Source organism: Saccoglossus kowalevskii, chromosome 13, assembly GCF_978046115.1.
Source record: "Saccoglossus kowalevskii chromosome 13, keSacKowa6.1, whole genome shotgun sequence".
NCBI classification, from domain to species: domain Eukaryota; kingdom Metazoa; phylum Hemichordata; class Enteropneusta; family Harrimaniidae; genus Saccoglossus; species Saccoglossus kowalevskii.
Window position 1 is genome coordinate 36,999,706 of NC_140653.1, and position 21,556 is coordinate 37,021,261.

The following is a 21,556-nucleotide window of genomic DNA, read 5'->3' on the forward strand; positions in this document are numbered from 1 at the left end:
AAGTGGTTTGTCCATTTCATTGGATTGTTTATTATTCAAGAGGTTTGTCCATTTCATTGGATTGTTTACTATTCAAGTGGTTTGTCCATTTCATTGGATTGTTTGCTATTCAAGTGGTTTGTCCATTTCAATGGATTGTTTAGTATTCAAGTGGTTTGTCCATTTCATTGGATTGTTTATTATTCAAGTGGTTTGTCTATTTCATTGGATTGTTTACTATTCAAGTGGTTTGTCCATTTCATTGGATTGTTTACTATTCAAGTGGTTTGTCTATTTCATTGGATTGTTTACTATTCAAGTGGCTTGTCCATTTTATTGGATTGTTTAGTATTCAAGTGGTTTGTCCATTTCATTGGATTGTTTATTATTCAAGTGGTTTGTCTATTTCATTGGATTGTTTACTATTCAAGTGGTTTGTCCATTTCATTGGATAGTTTTCTATTCAAGTGGTTTGTCTATTTCATTGGAATATTTACTATTCAAGTGGTTTGTCCATTTTATTGGATTGTTTACTATTCAAGTGGTTTGTCCATTTCATTGGGTTGTTTATTATTCAAGTGGTTTGTCTATTTCATTGGATTGTTTACTATTCAAATGGTTTGTCCATTTCATTGGATTGTTTCTATTCAAGTGGTTTGTCCATTTCATTGGATTGTTTTCTATTCAAGTGGTTTGTCTATTTCATTGGAATGTTTACTATTCAAGTGGTTTGTCCATTTTATTGGATTGTTTACTATTCAAGTGGTTTGTCCATTTCATTGGATTGTTTACTATTCAAGTGGTTTGTCCATTTCATTGGATTGTTTCTATTCAAGTGGTTTGTCCATTTCATTGGATTTTTACTATACAAGTGGTTTGTCCATTTCATTGGATTCTTTACTATTCAAGTGGTTTGTCCACTTCATTGGATTGTTTACTATTCAAGTGGCTTGTCCATTTCATTGGATTTTTACTATTCAAGTGGTTTGTCCATTTCATTGGACTGTTTACTATTCAAGTGGTTTGTCCACTTCATTGGATTGTTTACTATTCAAGTGGTTTGTCTGCTTCATTGGATTGTTTACTATTCAAGTGGCTTGTCCATTTCATTGGATTTTTACTATTCAAGTGGTTTGTCCATTTCATTGGATTTTTACTATTCAAGTGGTTTGTCCACTTCATTGGATTGTTTACTATTCAAGTGGTTTGTCTATTTCATTGGATTGTTTACTATTCTAGTGGCTTGTCCATTTCATTGGATTTTTACAATTCAAGTGGTTTGTCCATTTCATTGGATTGTTTACTATTCAAGTGGTTTGTTGTCCATTTCATTGGATTGTTGATTATTGAAGTGGTTTGTCTATTTCATTGGATTGTTTACTCTTCAAGTGGTTTGTCCATTTCATTGGATTGTTTACTATTCAAGTGGTTTGTCTATTTCATTGGATTGTTTACTATTCAAGTGGTTTGTCCATTTCATTGGATTGTTTACTATTCAAGTGGTTTGTCCATTTCATTGGATTTTTACTATTCAAGTTGTTTGTCCATTTCATTGAATTGTTTACTATACTATTCAAGTGGTTTGTCCATTTCATTGGATTGTTTACTATTCAAGTGGTTTGTTGTCCATTTCATTGGATTGTTTACTATACTATTCAAGTGGTTTGTCCATTTCATTGGATTGTTTACTATTCAAGTGGTTTGTCCATTTCATTGGATTGTTTATTATTCAAGAGGTTTGTCCATTTCATTGGATTGTTTACTATTCAAGTGGTTTGTCCATTTCATTGGATTCTTTACTATTCAAGTGGTTTGTTGTCCATTTCATTGGATTCTTTACTATACTATTCAAGTGGTTTGTCCATTTCATTGGATTGTTTACTATTCAAGTGGTTTGTCCATTTCATTGGATTGTTTACTATTCAAGTGGTTTGTCCATTTCATTGGATTGTTTACTATTCAAGTGGTTTGTCCATTTCAATGGATTGTTTAGTATTCAAGTGGTTTGTCCATTTCATTGGATTGTTTATTATTCAAGTGGTTTGTCTATTTCATTGGATTGTTTACTATTCAAGTGGTTTGTCCATTTCATTGGATTGTTTACTATTCAAGTGGTTTGTCTATTTCATTGGATTGTTTACTATTCAAGTGGCTTGTCCATTTTATTGGATTGTTTAGTATTCAAGTGGTTTGTCCATTTCATTGGATTGTTTATTATTCAAGTGGTTTGTCTATTTCATTGGATTGTTTACTATTCAAGTGGTTTGTCCATTTCATTGGATTGTTTTCTATTCAAGTGGTTTGTCTATTTCATTGGAATGTTTACTATTCAAGTGGTTTGTCCATTTTATTGGATTGTTTACTATTCAAGTGGTTTGTCCATTTCATTGGGTTGTTTACTATTCAAGTGGTTTGTCCATTTCATTGGATTGTTTCTATTCAAGTGGTTTGTCCATTTCATTGGATTTTTACTATTCAAGTGGTTTGTCCATTTCATTGGATTGTTTACTATTCAAGTGGTTTGTCCATTTTATTGGATTGTTTAGTATTCAAGTGGTTTGTCCATTTCATTGGATTGTTTATTATTCAAGTGGTTTGTCTATTTCATTGGATTGTTTACTATTCAAATGGTTTGTCCATTTCATTGGATTGTTTTCTATTCAAGTGGTTTGTCTATTTCATTGGAATGTTTACTATTCAAGTGGTTTGTCCATTTTATTGGATTGTTTACTATTCAAGTGGTTTGTCCATTTCATTGGATTGTTTCTATTCAAGTGGTTTGTCCATTTCATTGGATTTTTACTATACAAGTGGTTTGTCCATTTCATTGGATTCTTTACTATTCAAGTGGTTTGTCCACTTCATTGGATTGTTTACTATTCAAGTGGCTTGTCCATTTCATTGGATTTTTACTATTCAAGTGGTTTGTCCATTTCATTGGACTGTTTACTATTCAAGTGGTTTGTCCACTTCATTGGATTGTTTACTATTCAAGTGGTTTGTCTGCTTCATTGGATTGTTTACTATTCAAGTGGCTTGTCCATTTCATTGGATTTTTACTATTCAAGTGGTTTGTCCATTTCATTGGATTTTTACTATTCAAGTGGTTTGTCCACTTCATTGGATTGTTTACTATTCAAGTGGTTTGTCTATTTCATTGGATTGTTTACTATTCTAGTGGCTTGTCCATTTCATTGGATTTTTACAATTCAAGTGGTTTGTCCATTTCATTGGATTGTTTACTATTCAAGTGGTTTGTTGTCCATTTCATTGGATTGTTGATTATTGAAGTGGTTTGTCTATTTCATTGGATTGTTTACTCTTCAAGTGGTTTGTCCATTTCATTGGATTGTTTACTATTCAAGTGGTTTGTCTATTTCATTGGATTGTTTACTATTCAAGTGGTTTGTCCATTTCATTGGATTGTTTACTATTCAAGTGGTTTGTCCATTTCATTGGATTTTTACTATTCAAGTTGTTTGTCCATTTCATTGAATTGTTTACTATACTATTCAAGTGGTTTGTCCATTTCATTGGATTGTTTATTATTCAAGTGGTTTGTCTATTTCATTGGATTGTTTACTATTCAAGTGGTTTGTCCATTTCATTGGATTGTTTACTATTCAAGTGGTTTGTCTATTTCATTGGATTGTTTACTATTCAAGTGGTTTGTCCATTTCATTGGATTGTTTACTATTCAAGTGGTTTGTCTATTTCATTGGATTGTTTACTATTCAAGTGGTTTGTCCATTTCATTGGATTGTTTACTATTCAAGTGGTTTGTCCATTTCATTGGATTGTTTATTATTCAAGAGGTTTGTCCATTTCATTGGATTGTTTACTATTCAAGTGGTTTGTCCATTTCATTGGATTCTTTACTATTCAAGTGGTTTGTTGTCCATTTCATTGGATTGTTTACTATACTATTCAAGTGGTTTGTCCATTTCATTGGATTGTTTATTATTCAAGAGGTTTGTCCATTTCATTGGATTGTTTACTATTCAAGAGGTTTGTCCATTTCATTGGATTGTTTACTATTCAAGTGGTTTGTCCATTTCATTGGATTCTTTACTATTCAAGTGGTTTGTTGTCCATTTCATTGGATTCTTTACTATACTATTCAAGTGGTTTGTCCATTTCATTGGATTGTTTACTATTCAAGTGGTTTGTCCATTTCATTGGATTGTTTACTATTCAAGTGGTTTGTCCATTTCATTGGATTGTTTACTATTCAAGTGGTTTGTCCATTTCAATGGATTGTTTAGTATTCAAATGGTTTGTCCATTTCATTGGATTGTTTATTATTCAAGTGGTTTGTCTATTTCATTGGATTGTTTACTATTCAAGTGGTTTGTCCATTTCATTGGATTGTTTATTATTCAAGTGGTTTGTCTATTTCATTGGATTGTTTACTATTCAAGTGGTTTGTCCATTTCATTGGATTGTTTTCTATTCAAGTGGTTTGTCTATTTCATTGGAATGTTTACTATTCAAGTGGTTTGTCCATTTTATTGGATTGTTTACTATTCAAGTGGTTTGTCCATTTCATTGGGTTGTTTACTATTCAAGTGGTTTGTCCATTTCATTGGATTGTTTCTATTCAAGTGGTTTGTCCATTTCATTGGATTTTTACTATTCAAGTGGTTTGTCCATTTCATTGGATTGTTTACTATTCAAGTGGTTTGTCCATTTTATTGGATTGTTTAGTATTCAAGTGGTTTGTCCATTTCATTGGATTGTTTATTATTCAAGTGGTTTGTCTATTTCATTGGATTGTTTACTATTCAAATGGTTTGTCCATTTCATTGGATTGTTTCTATTCAAGTGGTTTGTCCATTTCATTGGATTGTTTTCTATTCAAGTGGTTTGTCTATTTCATTGGAATGTTTACTATTCAAGTGGTTTGTCCATTTTATTGGATTGTTTACTATTCAAGTGGTTTGTCCATTGAATAGTAAACAATCCAATGAAATAGACAAACCACTTGAATAATAAACAATCCAATGAAATGGACAAACCACTTGAATAGTATAGTAAACAATCCAATGAAATGGACAAACAACTTGAATAGTAAAAATCCAATGAAATGGACAAACCACTTGAATAGTAAACAATCCAATGAAATGGACAAACCACTTGAATAGTAAACAATCCAATGAAATGGACAAACCACTTGAATAGTATAGTAAACAATCCAATGAAATGGACAACAAACCACTTGAATAGTAAACAATCCAATGAAATGGACAAACCACTTGAATAGTAAACAATCCAATGAAATAGACAAACCACTTGAATAGTAAACACTCCAATGAAATGGACAAACAACTTGAATAGTATAGTAAACAATCCATGAAATGGACAAACAACTTGAATAGTAAACAATCCAATGAAATGGACAAACCACTTGAATAGTAAAAATCCAATGAAATAGACAAACCACTTGAATAGTAAAAATCCAATGAAGTGGACAAACCACTTGAATAGTAAACAATCCAATGAAGTGGACAAACCACTTGAATAGTAAAAATCCAATGAAATGGACAAACCACTTGAATAATAAAAATCCAATGAAATGGACAAGCCACTTGAATAGTAAACAATCCAATGAAGCGGACAAACCACTTGAATAGTAAACAATCCAATGAAGTGGACAAACCACTTGAATAGTAAACAGTCCAATGAAATGGACAAACCACTTGAATAGTAAAAATCCAATGAAATGGACAAGCCACTTGAATAGTAAACAATCCAATGAAGTGGACAAACCACTTGAATAGTAAACAATCCAATGAAGTGGACAAACCACTTGAATAGTAAAGAATCCAATGAAATGGACAAACCACTTGTATAGTAAAAATCCAATGAAATGGACAAACCACTTGAATAGTAAAAATCCAATGAAATGGACAAACCACTTGAATAGTAAACAATCCAATGAAATGGACAAACCACTTGAATAGTAAACAATCCAATAAAATGGACAAACCACTTAAATAGTAAACATTCCAATGAAATAGACAAACCACTTGAATAGAAAACAATCCAATGAAATGGACAAACCACTTGAATAGAAACAATCCAATGAAATGGACAAACCATTTGAATAGTAAACAATCCAATGAAATAGACAAACCACTTGAATAATAAACAATCCAATGAAATGGACAAACCACTTGTATAGTAAAAATCCAATGAAATGGACAAACCACTTGAATAGTAAACAATCCAATGAAATGGACAAACCACTTGAATAGTAAAAATCCAATGAAATGGACAAACCACTTGAATAGAAACAATCCAATGAAATGGACAAACCACTTGAATAGTAAACAACCCAATGAAATGGACAAACCACTTGAATAGTAAACAATCCAATAAAATGGACAAACCACTTGAATAGTAAACATTCCAATGAAATAGACAAACCACTTGAATAGAAAACAATCCAATGAAATGGACAAACCACTTGAATAGTAAACAATCCAATGAAATAGACAAACCACTTGAATAATAAACAATCCAATGAAATGGACAAACCACTTGAATACTAAACAATCCAATAAAATGGACAAGCCACTTGAATAGTAAACAATCCAATGAAATAGACAAACCACTTGAATAGTAAACAATCCAATGAAATGGACAAACCACTTGAATAGTAAACAATCCAATGAAATAGACAAACCACTTGAATAATAAACAATCCAATGAAATGGACAAACCACTTGAATACTAAACAATCCATTGAAATGGACAAACCACTTGAATAGTAAACAATCCAATGAAATGGACAAACCACTTGAATAGTAAACAATCCAATGAAATGGACAAACCACTTGAATAGTAAACAATCCAATGAAATGGACAAACCACTTGAATAGTATAGTAAAGAATCCAATGAAATGGACAACAAACCACTTGAATAGTAAAGAATCCAATGAAATGGACAAACCACTTGAATAGTAAACAATCCAATGAAATGGACAAACCTCTTGAATAATAAACAATCCAATGAAATGGACAAACCACTTGAATAGTAAACAATCCAATGAAATGGACAAACCACTTGAATAGTATAGTAAACAATCCAAAGAAATGGACAACAAACCACTTGAATAGTAAAGAATCCAATGAAATGGACAAACCACTTGAATAGTAAACAATCCAATTAAATGGACAAACCTCTTGAATAATAAACAATCCAATGAAATGGACAAACCACTTGAATAGTAAACAATCCATTGAAATGGACAAACCACTTGAATAGTAAACAATCCAATGAAATAGACAAACCACTTGAATAGTAAACAATCCAATGAAATGGGCAAACCACTTGAATAGTAAACAATCCAATGAAATAGACAAACCACTTGAATAGTAAACAATCCAATGAAATGGACAAACCACTTGAATAGTAAACAATCCAATGAAATAGACAAACCACTTGAATAATAAACAATCCAATGAAATGGACAAACCACTTGAATAGTATAGTAAACAATTCAATGAAATGGATAAACAACTTGAATAGTAAAAATCCAATGAAATGGACAAACCACTTGAATAGTAAACAATCCAATGAAATGGACAAACCACTTGAATAGTAAACAATCCAATGAAATAGACAAACCACTTGAATAGTAAACAATCCAATGAAATGGACAAACCACTTGAAGAGTAAACAATCCAATGAAATAGACAAACCACTTCAATAATCAACAATCCAATGAAATGGACAACAAACCACTTGAATAGTAAACAATCCAATGAAATGGACAAACCACTTGAATTGTAAAAATCCAATGAAATGGACAAGCCACTAGAATAGTAAACAATCCAATGAAATAGACAAACCACTTGAATAGTAAACAATCCAATGAAGTGGACAAACCACTTGAATAGTAAAAATCCAATGAAATGGACAAACCACTTGAATAGTAAAAATCCAATGAAATGGACAAGCCACTTGAATAGTAAACAATCCAATGAAGCGGACAAACCACTTGAATAGTAAACAATCCAATGAAGTGGACAAACCACTTGAATAGTAAACAGTCCAATGAAATGGACAAACCACTTGAATAGTAAAAATCCAATGAAATGGACAAGCCACTTGAATAGTAAACAATCCAATGAAGTGGACAAACCACTTGAATAGTAAAGAATCCAATGAAATGGACAAACCACTTGTATAGTAAAAATCCAATGAAATGGACAAACCACTTGAATAGAAACAATCCAATGAAATGGACAAACCACTTGAATAGTAAACAATCCAATGAAATGGACAAACCACTTGAATAGTAAACAATCCAATAAAATGGACAAACCACTTGAATAGTAAACATTCCAATGAAATAGACAAACCACTTGAATAGAAAACAATCCAATGAAATGGACAAACCACTTGAATAGAAACAATCCAATGAAATGGACAAACCATTTGAATAGTAAACAATCCAATGAAATAGACTAACCACTTGAATAATAAACAATCCAATGAAATGGACAAACCACTTGAATACTAAACAATCCAATAAAATGGACAAACCACTTGAATAGTAAACAATCCAATGAAATGGACAAACCACTTGAATAGTAAAAATCCAATGAAATGGACAAACCACTTGAATAGAAACAATCCAATGAAATGGACAAACCACTTGAATAGTAAACAACCCAATGAAATGGACAAACCACTTGAATAGTAAACAATCCAATAAAATGGACAAACCACTTGAATAGTAAATATTCCAATGAAATAGACAAACCACTTGAATAGAAAACAATCCAATGAAATGGACAAACCACTTGAATAGTAAACAATCCAATGAAATAGACAAACCACTTGAATAATAAACAATCCAATGAAATGGACAAACCACTTGAATACTAAACAATCCAATAAAATGGACAAGCCACTTGAATAGTAAACAATCCAATGAAATAGACAAACCACTTGAATAGTAAACAATCCAATGAAATGGACAAACCACTTGAATAGTAAACAATCCAATGAAATAGACAAACCACTTGAATAATAAACAATCCAATGAAATGGACAAACCACTTGAATACTAAACAATCCATTGAAATGGACAAACCACTTGAATAGTAAACAATCCAATGAAATGGACAAACCACTTGAATAGTAAACAATCCAATGAAATGGACAAACCACTTGAATAGTAAACAATCCAATGAAATGGACAAACCACTTGAATAGTATAGTAAAGAATCCAATGAAATGGACAACAAACCACTTGAATAGTAAAGAATCCAATGAAATGGACAAACCACTTGAATAGTAAACAATCCAATGAAATGGACAAACCTCTTGAATAATAAACAATCCAATGAAATGGACAAACCACTTGAATAGTAAACAATCCAATGAAATGGACAAACCACTTGAATAGTATAGTAAACAATCCAATGAAATGGACAACAAACCACTTGAATAGTAAAGAATCCAATGAAATGGACAAACCACTTGAATAGTAAACAATCCAATGAAATGGACAAACCTCTTGAATAATAAACAATCCAATGAAATGGACAAACCACTTGAATAGTAAACAATCCAATGAAATGGACAAACCACTTGAATAGTAAACAATCCAATGAAATAGACAAACCACTTGAATAGTAAACAATCCAATGAAATGGACAAACCACTTGAATAGTAAACAATCCAATGAAATAGACAAACCACTTGAATAGTAAACAATCCAATGAAATGGACAAACCACTTGAATAGTAAACAATCCAATGAAATAGACAAACCACTTGAATAATAAACAATCCAATGAAATGGACAAACCACTTGAATAGTATAGTAAACAATTCAATGAAATGGACAAACAACTTGAATAGTAAAAATCCAATGAAATGGACAAACCACTTGAATAGTAAACAATCCAATGAAATGGACAAACCACTTGAATAGTAAACAATCCAATGAAATAGACAAACCACTTGAATAGTAAACAATCCAATGAAATGGACAAACCACTTGAAGAGTAAACAATCCAATGATTCAAGTGGTTTGTCCATTTCATTGGATTGTTTACTATTCAAGTGGTTTGTCCATTTCATTGGATTGTTTACTATTCAAGTGGTTTGTCCATTTCATTGGATTGTTTACTATTCAAGTGGTTTGTCCATTTCATTGGATTTTTACTATTCAAGTGGTTTGTCCACTTCATTGGATTGTTTACTATTCAAGTGGTTTGTCCATTTCATTGGATTGTTTATTATTCAAGTGGTTTGTCTATTTCATTGGATTGTTTACTATTCAAGTGGTTTGTCTATTTCATTGGATTGTTTACTATTCAAGTGGTTTGTCCATTTCATTGGATTGTTTACTATTCAAGTGGGTTGTCCATTTCATTGGATTGTTTACTATTCAAGTGGTTTGTCTATTTCATTGGATTGTTTACTATTCAAGTGGTTTGTCAACTTCATTGGATTTTTACTATTCAAGTGGTTTGTCTATTTCATTGGATTTTTACTATTCAAGTGGTTTGTCCATTTCATTGGATTGTTTACTATACTATTCAAGTGGTTTGTCCATTTCATTGGATTGTTTATTATTCAAGTGGTTTGTCTATTTCATTGGATTGTTTATTATTCAAGTGGTTTGTCCATTTCATTGGATTGTTTACTATTCAAGTTGTTTGTCCATTTCATGGATTGTTTACTATACTATTCAAGTGGTTTGTCCATTTCATTGGATTGTTTACTATTCAAGTGGTTTGTCTATTTCATTACATTGTTTACTATTCAAGTAGTTTGTCCATTTCATTGGATTGTTTACTATTCAAGTGGTTTGTCTATTTCATTGGATTGTTTACTATTCAAGTAGTTTGTTCATTTCATTGGATTGTTTACTATTCAAGTGGTTTGTCTATTTCATTGGATTGTTTACTATTCAAGTGGTTTGTTCATTTCATTGGATTGTTTACTATTCAAGTGGTTTGTTCATTTCATTGGATTGTTTACTATTCAAGTGGTTTGTCTATTTCATTGGATTGTTTACTATTCAAGTGGTTTGTCCATTTCATTGGATTGTTTATTATTCAAGAGGTTTGTCCATTTCATTGGATTGTTTACTATTCAAGTGGTTTGTCCATTTCATTGGATTGTTTACTATTCAAGTGGTTTGTTGTCCATTTCATTGGATTGTTTACTATACTATTCAAGTGGTTTGTCCATTTCATTGGATTGTTTACTATTCAAGTGGTTTGTCCATTTCATTGGATTGTTTACTATTCAAGTGGTTTGTCCATTTCATTGGATTGTTTACTATTCAAGTGGTTTGTTCGTTTCATTGGATTGTTTATTATTCAAGTGGTTTGTCTATTTCATTGGATTGTTTACTATTCAAGTGGTTTGTTCATTTCATTGGATTGTTTACTATTCAAGTGGTTTGTCTATTTCATTGGATTGTTTACTATTCTAGTGGCTTGTCCATTTCATTGGATTTTTACAATTCAAGTGGTTTGTCCATTTCATTGGATTGTTTACTATTCAAGTGGTTTGTTGTCCATTTCATTGGATTGTTGATTATTGAAGTGGTTTGTCTATTTCATTGGATTGTTTACTCTTCAAGTGGTTTGTCCATTTCATTGGATTGTTTACTATTCAAGTGGCTTGTCTATTTCATTGGATTGTTTACTATTCAAGTGGTTTGTCCATTTCATTGGATTGTTTACTATTCAAGTGGTTTGTCCATTTCATTGGATTTTTACTATTCAAGTTGTTTGTCCATTTCATTGAATTGTTTACTATACTATTCAAGTGGTTTGTCCATTTCATTGGATTGTTTATTATTCAAGTGGTTTGTCTATTTCATTGGATTGTTTACTATTCAAGTGGTTTGTCCATTTCATTGGATTGTTTACTATTCAAGTGGTTTGTCTATTTCATTGGATTGTTTACTATTCAAGTGGTTTGTCCATTTCATTGGATTGTTTACTATTCAAGTGGTTTGTCTATTTCATTGGATTGTTTACTATTCAAGTGGTTTGTCCATTTCATTGGATTGTTTACTATTCAAGTGGTTTGTCCATTTCATTGGATTGTTTATTATTCAAGAGGTTTGTCCATTTCATTGGATTGTTTACTATTCAAGTGGTTTGTCCATTTCATTGGATTCTTTACTATTCAAGTGGTTTGTTGTCCTTTTCATTGGATTGTTTACTATACTATTCAAGTGGTTTGTCCATTTCATTGGATTGTTTTCTATTCAAGTGGTTTGTCCATTTCATTGGATTGTTTATTATTCAAGAGGTTTGTACATTTCATTGGATTGTTTACTATTCAAGTGGTTTGTCCATTTCATTGGATTCTTTACTATTCAAGTGGTTTGTTGTCCATTTCATTGGATTCTTTACTATACTATTCAAGTGGTTTGTCCATTTCATTGGATTGTTTACTATTCAAGTGGTTTGTCCATTTCATTGGATTGTTTACTATTCAAGTGGTTTGTCCATTTCATTGGATTGTTTACTATTCAAGTGGTTTGTCCATTTCAATGGATTGTTTAGTATTCAAGTGGTTTGTCCATTTCATTGGATTGTTTATTATTCAAGTGGTTTGTCTATTTCATTGGATTGTTTACTATTCAAGTGGTTTGTCCATTTCATTGGATTGTTTACTATTCAAGTGGTTTGTCTATTTCATTGGATTGTTTACTATTCAAGTGGCTTGTCCATTTTATTGGATTGTTTAGTATTCAAGTGGTTTGTCCATTTCATTGGATTGTTTATTATTCAAGTGGTTTGTCTATTTCATTGGATTGTTTACTATTCAAGTGGTTTGTCCATTTCATTGGATTGTTTTCTATTCAAGTGGTTTGTCCATTTCATTGGGTTGTTTACTATTGAAGTGGTTTGTCCATTTCATTGGATTGTTTCTATTCAAGTGGTTTGTCCATTTCATTGGATTTTTACTATTCAAGTGGTTTGTCCATTTCATTGGATTGTTTACTATTCAAGTGGTTTGTCCATTTTATTGGATTGTTTAGTATTCAAGTGGTTTGTCCATTTCATTGGATTGTTTATTATTCAAGTGGTTTGTCTATTTCATTGGATTGTTTACTATTCAAATGGTTTGTCCATTTCATTGGATTGTTTCTATTCAAGTGGTTTGTCCATTTCATTGGATTGTTTTCTATTCAAGTGGTTTGTCTATTTCATTGGAATGTTTACTATTCAAGTGGTTTGTCCATTTTATTGGATTGTTTACTATTCAAGTGGTTTGTCCATTTCATTGGATTGTTTACTATTCAAGTGGTTTGTCCATTTCATTGGATTGTTTCTATTCAAGTGGTTTGTCCATTTCATTGGATTTCTACTATACAAGTGGTTTGTCCATTTCATTGGATTCTTTACTATTCAAGTGGTTTGTCCACTTCATTGGATTGTTTACTATTCAAGTGGCTTGTCCATTTCATTGGATTTTTACTATTCAAGTGGTTTGTCCATTTCATTGGACTGTTTACTATTCAAGTGGTTTGTCCACTTCATTGGATTGTTTACTATTCAAGTGGTTTGTCCGCTTCATTGGATTGTTTACTATTCAAGTGGCTTGTCCATTTCATTGGATTTTTACTATTCAAGTGGTTTGTCCATTTCATTGGATTTTTACTATTCAAGTGGTTTGTCCACTTCATTGGATTGTTTACTATTCAAGTGGTTTGTAAACTTCATTGGATTTTTACTATTCAAGTGGTTTGTCTATTTCATTGGATTTTTACTATTCAAGTTGTTTGTCCATTTCATGGATTGTTTACTATACTATTCAAGTTGTTTGTCCATTTCATTGGAGTGTTTACTATTCAAGTGGTTTGTCTATTTCATTGGATTGTTTACTATTCAAGTGGTTTGTCCATTTCATTGGATTGTTTACTATTCAAGTGGTTTGTTGTCCATTTCATTGGATTGTTTACTATACTATTCAAGTGGTTTGTCCATTTCATTGGATTGTTTACTATTCAAGTGGTTTGTCCATTTCATTGGATTGTTTACTATTCAAGTGGTTTGTCCATTTCATTGGATTTTTACTATTCAAGTTGTTTGTCCATTTCATTGGATTGTTTACTATACTATTCAAGTGGTTTGTCCATTTCATTGGATTGTTTATTATTCAAGTGGTTTGTCTATTTCATTGGATTGTTTACTATTCAAGTGGTTTGTCCATTTCATTGGATTGTTTACTATTCAAGTGGTTTGTCCATTTCATTGGATTGTTTACTATTCAAGTGGTTTGTCCATTTCATTGGATTGTTTACTATTCAAGTGGTTTGTTCGTTTCATTGGATTGTTTATTATTCAAGTGGTTTGTCTATTTCATTGGATTGTTTACTATTCAAGTGGTTTGTTCATTTCATTGGATTGTTTACTATTCAAGTGGTTTGTCTATTTCATTGGATTGTTTACTATTCTAGTGGCTTGTCCATTTCATTGGATTTTTACAATTCAAGTGGTTTGTCCATTTCATTGGATTGTTTACTATTCAAGTGGTTTGTTGTCCATTTCATTGGATTGTTGATTATTGAAGTGGTTTGTCTATTTCATTGGATTGTTTACTCTTCAAGTGGTTTGTCCATTTCATTGGATTGTTTACTATTCAAGTGGCTTGTCTATTTCATTGGATTGTTTACTATTCAAGTGGTTTGTCCATTTCATTGGATTGTTTACTATTCAAGTGGTTTGTCCATTTCATTGGATTTTTACTATTCAAGTTGTTTGTCCATTTCATTGAATTGTTTACTATACTATTCAAGTGGTTTGTCCATTTCATTGGATTGTTTATTATTCAAGTGGTTTGTCTATTTCATTGGATTGTTTACTATTCAAGTGGTTTGTCCATTTCATTGGATTGTTTACTATTCAAGTGGTTTGTCTATTTCATTGGATTGTTTACTATTCAAGTGGTTTGTCCATTTCATTGGATTGTTTACTATTCAAGTGGTTTGTCTATTTCATTGGATTGTTTACTATTCAAGTGGTTTGTCCATTTCATTGGATTGTTTACTATTCAAGTGGTTTGTCCATTTCATTGGATTGTTTATTATTCAAGAGGTTTGTCCATTTCATTGGATTGTTTACTATTCAAGTGGTTTGTCCATTTCATTGGATTCTTTACTATTCAAGTGGTTTGTTGTCCTTTTCATTGGATTGTTTACTATACTATTCAAGTGGTTTGTCCATTTCATTGGATTGTTTTCTATTCAAGTGGTTTGTCCATTTCATTGGATTGTTTATTATTCAAGAGGTTTGTACATTTCATTGGATTGTTTACTATTCAAGTGGTTTGTCCATTTCATTGGATTCTTTACTATTCAAGTGGTTTGTTGTCCATTTCATTGGATTCTTTACTATACTATTCAAGTGGTTTGTCCATTTCATTGGATTGTTTACTATTCAAGTGGTTTGTCCATTTCATTGGATTGTTTACTATTCAAGTGGTTTGTCCATTTCATTGGATTGTTTACTATTCAAGTGGTTTGTCCATTTCAATGGATTGTTTAGTATTCAAGTGGTTTGTCCATTTCATTGGATTGTTTATTATTCAAGTGGTTTGTCTATTTCATTGGATTGTTTACTATTCAAGTGGTTTGTCCATTTCATTGGATTGTTTACTATTCAAGTGGTTTGTCTATTTCATTGGATTGTTTACTATTCAAGTGGCTTGTCCATTTTATTGGATTGTTTAGTATTCAAGTGGTTTGTCCATTTCATTGGATTGTTTATTATTCAAGTGGTTTGTCTATTTCATTGGATTGTTTACTATTCAAGTGGTTTGTCCATTTCATTGGATTGTTTTCTATTCAAGTGGTTTGTCCATTTCATTGGGTTGTTTACTATTGAAGTGGTTTGTCCATTTCATTGGATTGTTTCTATTCAAGTGGTTTGTCCATTTCATTGGATTTTTACTATTCAAGTGGTTTGTCCATTTCATTGGATTGTTTACTATTCAAGTGGTTTGTCCATTTTATTGGATTGTTTAGTATTCAAGTGGTTTGTCCATTTCATTGGATTGTTTATTATTCAAGTGGTTTGTCTATTTCATTGGATTGTTTACTATTCAAATGGTTTGTCCATTTCATTGGATTGTTTCTATTCAAGTGGTTTGTCCATTTCATTGGATTGTTTTCTATTCAAGTGGTTTGTCTATTTCATTGGAATGTTTACTATTCAAGTGGTTTGTCCATTTTATTGGATTGTTTACTATTCAAGTGGTTTGTCCATTTCATTGGATTGTTTACTATTCAAGTGGTTTGTCCATTTCATTGGATTGTTTCTATTCAAGTGGTTTGTCCATTTCATTGGATTTCTACTATACAAGTGGTTTGTCCATTTCATTGGATTCTTTACTATTCAAGTGGTTTGTCCACTTCATTGGATTGTTTACTATTCAAGTGGCTTGTCCATTTCATTGGATTTTTACTATTCAAGTGGTTTGTCCATTTCATTGGACTGTTTACTATTCAAGTGGTTTGTCCACTTCATTGGATTGTTTACTATTCAAGTGGTTTGTCCGCTTCATTGGATTGTTTACTATTCAAGTGGCTTGTCCATTTCATTGGATTTTTACTATTCAAGTGGTTTGTCCATTTCATTGGATTTTTACTATTCAAGTGGTTTGTCCACTTCATTGGATTGTTTACTATTCAAGTGGTTTGTAAACTTCATTGGATTTTTACTATTCAAGTGGTTTGTCTATTTCATTGGATTTTTACTATTCAAGTTGTTTGTCCATTTCATGGATTGTTTACTATACTATTCAAGTTGTTTGTCCATTTCATTGGAGTGTTTACTATTCAAGTGGTTTGTCTATTTCATTGGATTGTTTACTATTCAAGTGGTTTGTCCATTTCATTGGATTGTTTACTATTCAAGTGGTTTGTTGTCCATTTCATTGGATTGTTTACTATACTATTCAAGTGGTTTGTCCATTTCATTGGATTGTTTACTATTCAAGTGGTTTGTCCATTTCATTGGATTGTTTACTATTCAAGTGGTTTGTCCATTTCATTGGATTTTTACTATTCAAGTTGTTTGTCCATTTCATTGGATTGTTTACTATACTATTCAAGTGGTTTGTCCATTTCATTGGATTGTTTATTATTCAAGTGGTTTGTCTATTTCATTGGATTGTTTACTATTCAAGTGGTTTGTCCATTTCATTGGATTGTTTACTATTCAAGTGGGTTGTCCATTTCATTGGATTGTTTACTATTCAAGTGGTTTGTCTATTTCATTGGATTGTTTACTATTCAAGTGGTTTGTCCATTTCATTGGATTGTTTATTATTCAAGAGGTTTGTCCATTTCATTGGATTGTTTACTATTCAAGTGGTTTGTCCATTTCATTGGATTGTTTACTATTCAAGTGGTTTGTTGTCCATTTCATTGGATTGTTTACTATACTATTCAAGTGGTTTGTCCATTTCATTGGATTGTTTACTATTCAAGTGGTTTGTCCATTTCATTGGATTGTTTACTATTCAAGTGGTTTGTCTATTTCATTGGATTGTTTACTATTCAAGTGGTTTGTCTATTTCATTGGATTGTTTACTATTCAAGTGGTTTGTCCATTTCATTGGATTGTTTACTATTCAAGTGGTTTGTCTATTTCATTGGATTGTTTACTATTCAAGTGGTTTGTCCATTTCATTGGATTGTTTACTATTCAAGTGGTTTGTTGTCCATTTCATTGGATTGTTTACTATACTATTCAAGTGGTTTGTCCATTTCATTGGATTGTTTACTATTCAAGTGGTTTGTCCATTTCATTGGATTGTTTACTATTCAAGTGGTTTGTCCATTTCATTGGATTTTTACTATTCAAGTTGTTTGTCCATTTCATTGGATTGTTTACTATACTATTCAAGTGGTTTGTCCATTTCATTGGATTGTTTATTATTCAAGTGGTTTGTCTATTTCATTGGATTGTTTACTATTCAAGTGGTTTGTCCATTTCATTGGATTGTTTACTATTCAAGTGGGTTGTCCATTTCATTGGATTGTTTACTATTCAAGTGGTTTGTCTATTTCATTGGATTGTTTACTATTCAAGTGGTTTGTCCATTTCATTGGATTGTTTACTATTCAAGTGGTTTGTCCATTTCATTGGATTGTTTATTATTCAAGAGGTTTGTCCATTTCATTGGATTGTTTACTATTCAAGTGGTTTGTCCATTTCATTGGATTGTTTACTATTCAAGTGGTTTGTTGTCCATTTCATTGGATTGTTTACTATACTATTCAAGTGGTTTGTCCATTTCATTGGATTGTTTACTATTCAAGTGGTTTGTCCATTTCATTGGATTGTTTACTATTCAAGTGGTTTGTCTATTTCATTGGATTGTTTACTATTCAAGTGGTTTGTCTATTTCATTGGATTGTTTACTATTCAAGTGGTTTGTCCATTTCATTGGATTGTTTACTATTCAAGTGGTTTGTCCATTTCATTGGATTGTTTACTATTCAAGTGGTTTGTCCATTTCATTGGATTGTTTACTATTCAAGTGGTTTGTCCATTTCATTGGATTTTTACTATTCAAGTGGTTTGTCCATTTTATTGGATTGTTTACTATACTATTCAAGTGGTTTGTCCATTTCATTGGATTGTTTACTATTCAAGTGGTTTGTCCATTTCATTGGATTGTTTACTATTCAAGTGGTTTGTCCATTTCATTGGATTGTTTACTATTCAAGTGGTTTGTCCATTTCATTGGATTGTTTACTATTCAAGTGGTTTGTCCATTTCATTGGATTGTTTACTATTCAAGTGGTTTGTCAATTTCATTGGATTGTTTACTATTCAACTGGTTTGTCCATTTCATTGGATTTTTACTATTCAAGTGGTTTGTCCATTTCATTGGATTGTTTACTATTCAAGTGGTTTGTCCACTTCATTGGATTGTTTACTATTCAAGTGGTTTGTCCACTTCATTGGATTGTTTACTATTCAAGTGGCTTGTCCATTTCATTGGATTTTTACTATTCAAGTGGTTTGTCCATTTCATTGGATTGTTTACTATTCAAGTGGTTTGTCCACTTCATTGGATTGTTTACTATTCAAGTGGTTTGTCCACTTCATTGGAATGTTTACTATTCAAGTGGTTTGTCCACTTCATTGGATTTTTACTATTCAAGTGGTTTGTCTATTTCATTGGATTTTTACTATTCAAGTGGTTTGTCCATTTCATTGGATTGTTTACTATACTATTCAAGTGGTTTGTCCATTTCATTGGATTGTTTATTATTCAAGTGGTTTGTCTATTTCATTGGATTGTTTATTATTCAAGTGGTTTGTCCATTTCATTGGATTGTTTACTATTCAAGTTGTTTGTCCATTTCATGGATTGTTTACTATACTATTCAAGTGGTTTGTCCATTTCATTGGATTGTTTACTATTCAAGTGGTTTGTCTATTTCATTGAATTGTTTACTATTCAAGTGGTTTGTCTATTTCATTGGATTGTTTACTATTCAAGTGGTTTGTCCATTTCATTGGATTGTTTACTATTCAAGTGGTTTGTCCATTTCATTGGATTGTTTACTATTCAAGTGGTTTGTCTATTTCATTGGATTGTTTACTATTCAAGTGGTTTGTCCATTTCATTGGATTGTTTACTATTCAAGTGGTTTGTCCATTTCATTGGATTTTTTACTATTCAAGTGGTTTGTCCATTTCATTGGATTTTTACTATTCAAGTTGTTTGTCCATTTCATTGGATTGTTTACTATACTATTCAAGTGGTTTGTCCATTTCATTGGATTGTTTATTATTCAAGTGGTTTGTCTATTTCATTGGATTGTATACTATTCAAGTGGTTTGTCCATTTCATTGGATTGTTTACTATTCAAGTGGGTTGTCCATTTCATTGGATTGTTTACTATTCAAGTGGTTTGTCTATTTCATTGGATTGTTTACTATTCAAGTGGTTTGTCCATTTCATTGGATTGTTTACTATTCAAGTGGTTTGTCCATTTCATTGGATTGTTTATTATTCAAGAGGTTTGTCCATTTCATTGGATTGTTTACTATTCAAGTGGTTTGTCCATTTCATTGGATTGTTTACTATTCAAGTGGTTTGTTGTCCATTTCATTGGATTGTTTACTATACTATTCAAGTGGTTTGTCCATTTCATTGGATTGTTTACTATTCAAGTGGTTTGTCCATTTCATTGGATTGTTTACTATTCAAGTGGTTTGTCTATTTCATTGGATTGTTTACTATTCAAGTGGTTTGTCTATTTCATTGGATTGTTTACTATTCAAGTGGTTTGTCCATTTCATTGGATTGCTTACTATTCAAGTGGTTTGTCCATTTCATTGGATTGTTTACTATTCAAGTGGTTTATCCATTTCATTGGATTGTTTACTATTCAAGTGGTTTGTCCATTTCATTGGATTTTTACTATTCAAGTGGTTTGTCCATTTTATTGGATTGTTTACTATACTATTCAAGTGGTTTGTCCATTTCATTGGATTGTTTACTATTCAAGTGGTTTGTCCATTTCATTGGATTGTTTACTATTCAAGTGGTTTGTCCATTTCATTGGATTGTTTACTATTCAAGTGGTTTGTCCATTTCATTGGATTGTTTACTATTCAAGTGGTTTGTCAATTTCATTGGATTGTTTACTATTCAAGTGGTTTGTCCATTTCATTGGATTTTTACTATTCAAGTGGTTTGTCCATTTCATTGGATTGTTTACTATTCAAGTGGTTTGTCCACTTCATTGGATTGTTTACTATTCAAGTGGTTTGTCCACTTCATTGGATTGTTTACTATTCAAGTGGCTTGTCCATTTCATTGGATTTTTACTATTCAAGTGGTTTGTCCATTTCATTGGATTGTTTACTATTCAAGTGGTTTGTCCACTTCATTGGATTGTTTACTATTCAAGTGGTTTGTCCACTTCATTGGAATGTTTACTATTCAAGTGGTTTGTCCACTTCATTGGATTTTTACTATTCAAGTGGTTTGTCTATTTCATTGGATTTTTACTATTCAAGTGGTTTGTCCATTTCATTGGATTGTTTACTATACTATTCAAGTGGTTTGTCCATTTCATTGGATTGTTTACTATTCAAGTGGTTTGTCCATTTCATTGGATTGTTTACTATACTATTCAAGTGGTTTGTCCATTTCATTGGATTGTTTATTATTCAAGTGGTTTGTCTATTTCATTGGATTGTTTATTATTCAAGTGGTTTGTCCATTTCATTGGATTGTTTACTATTCAAGTTGTTTGTCCATTTCATGGATTGTTTACTATACTATTCAAGTGGTTTGTCCATTTCATTGGATTGTTTACTATTCAAGTGGTTTGTCTATTTCATTGAATTGTTCACTATTCAAGTGGTTTGTCTATTTCATTGGATTGTTTACTATTCAAGTGGTTTGTTCATTTCATTGGATTGTTTACTATTCAAGTGGTTTGTCCATTTCATTGGATTGTTTACTATTCAAGTGGTTTGTCTATTTCATTGGATTGTTTACTATTCAAGTGGTTTGTCCATTTCATTGGATTGTTTACTATTCAAGT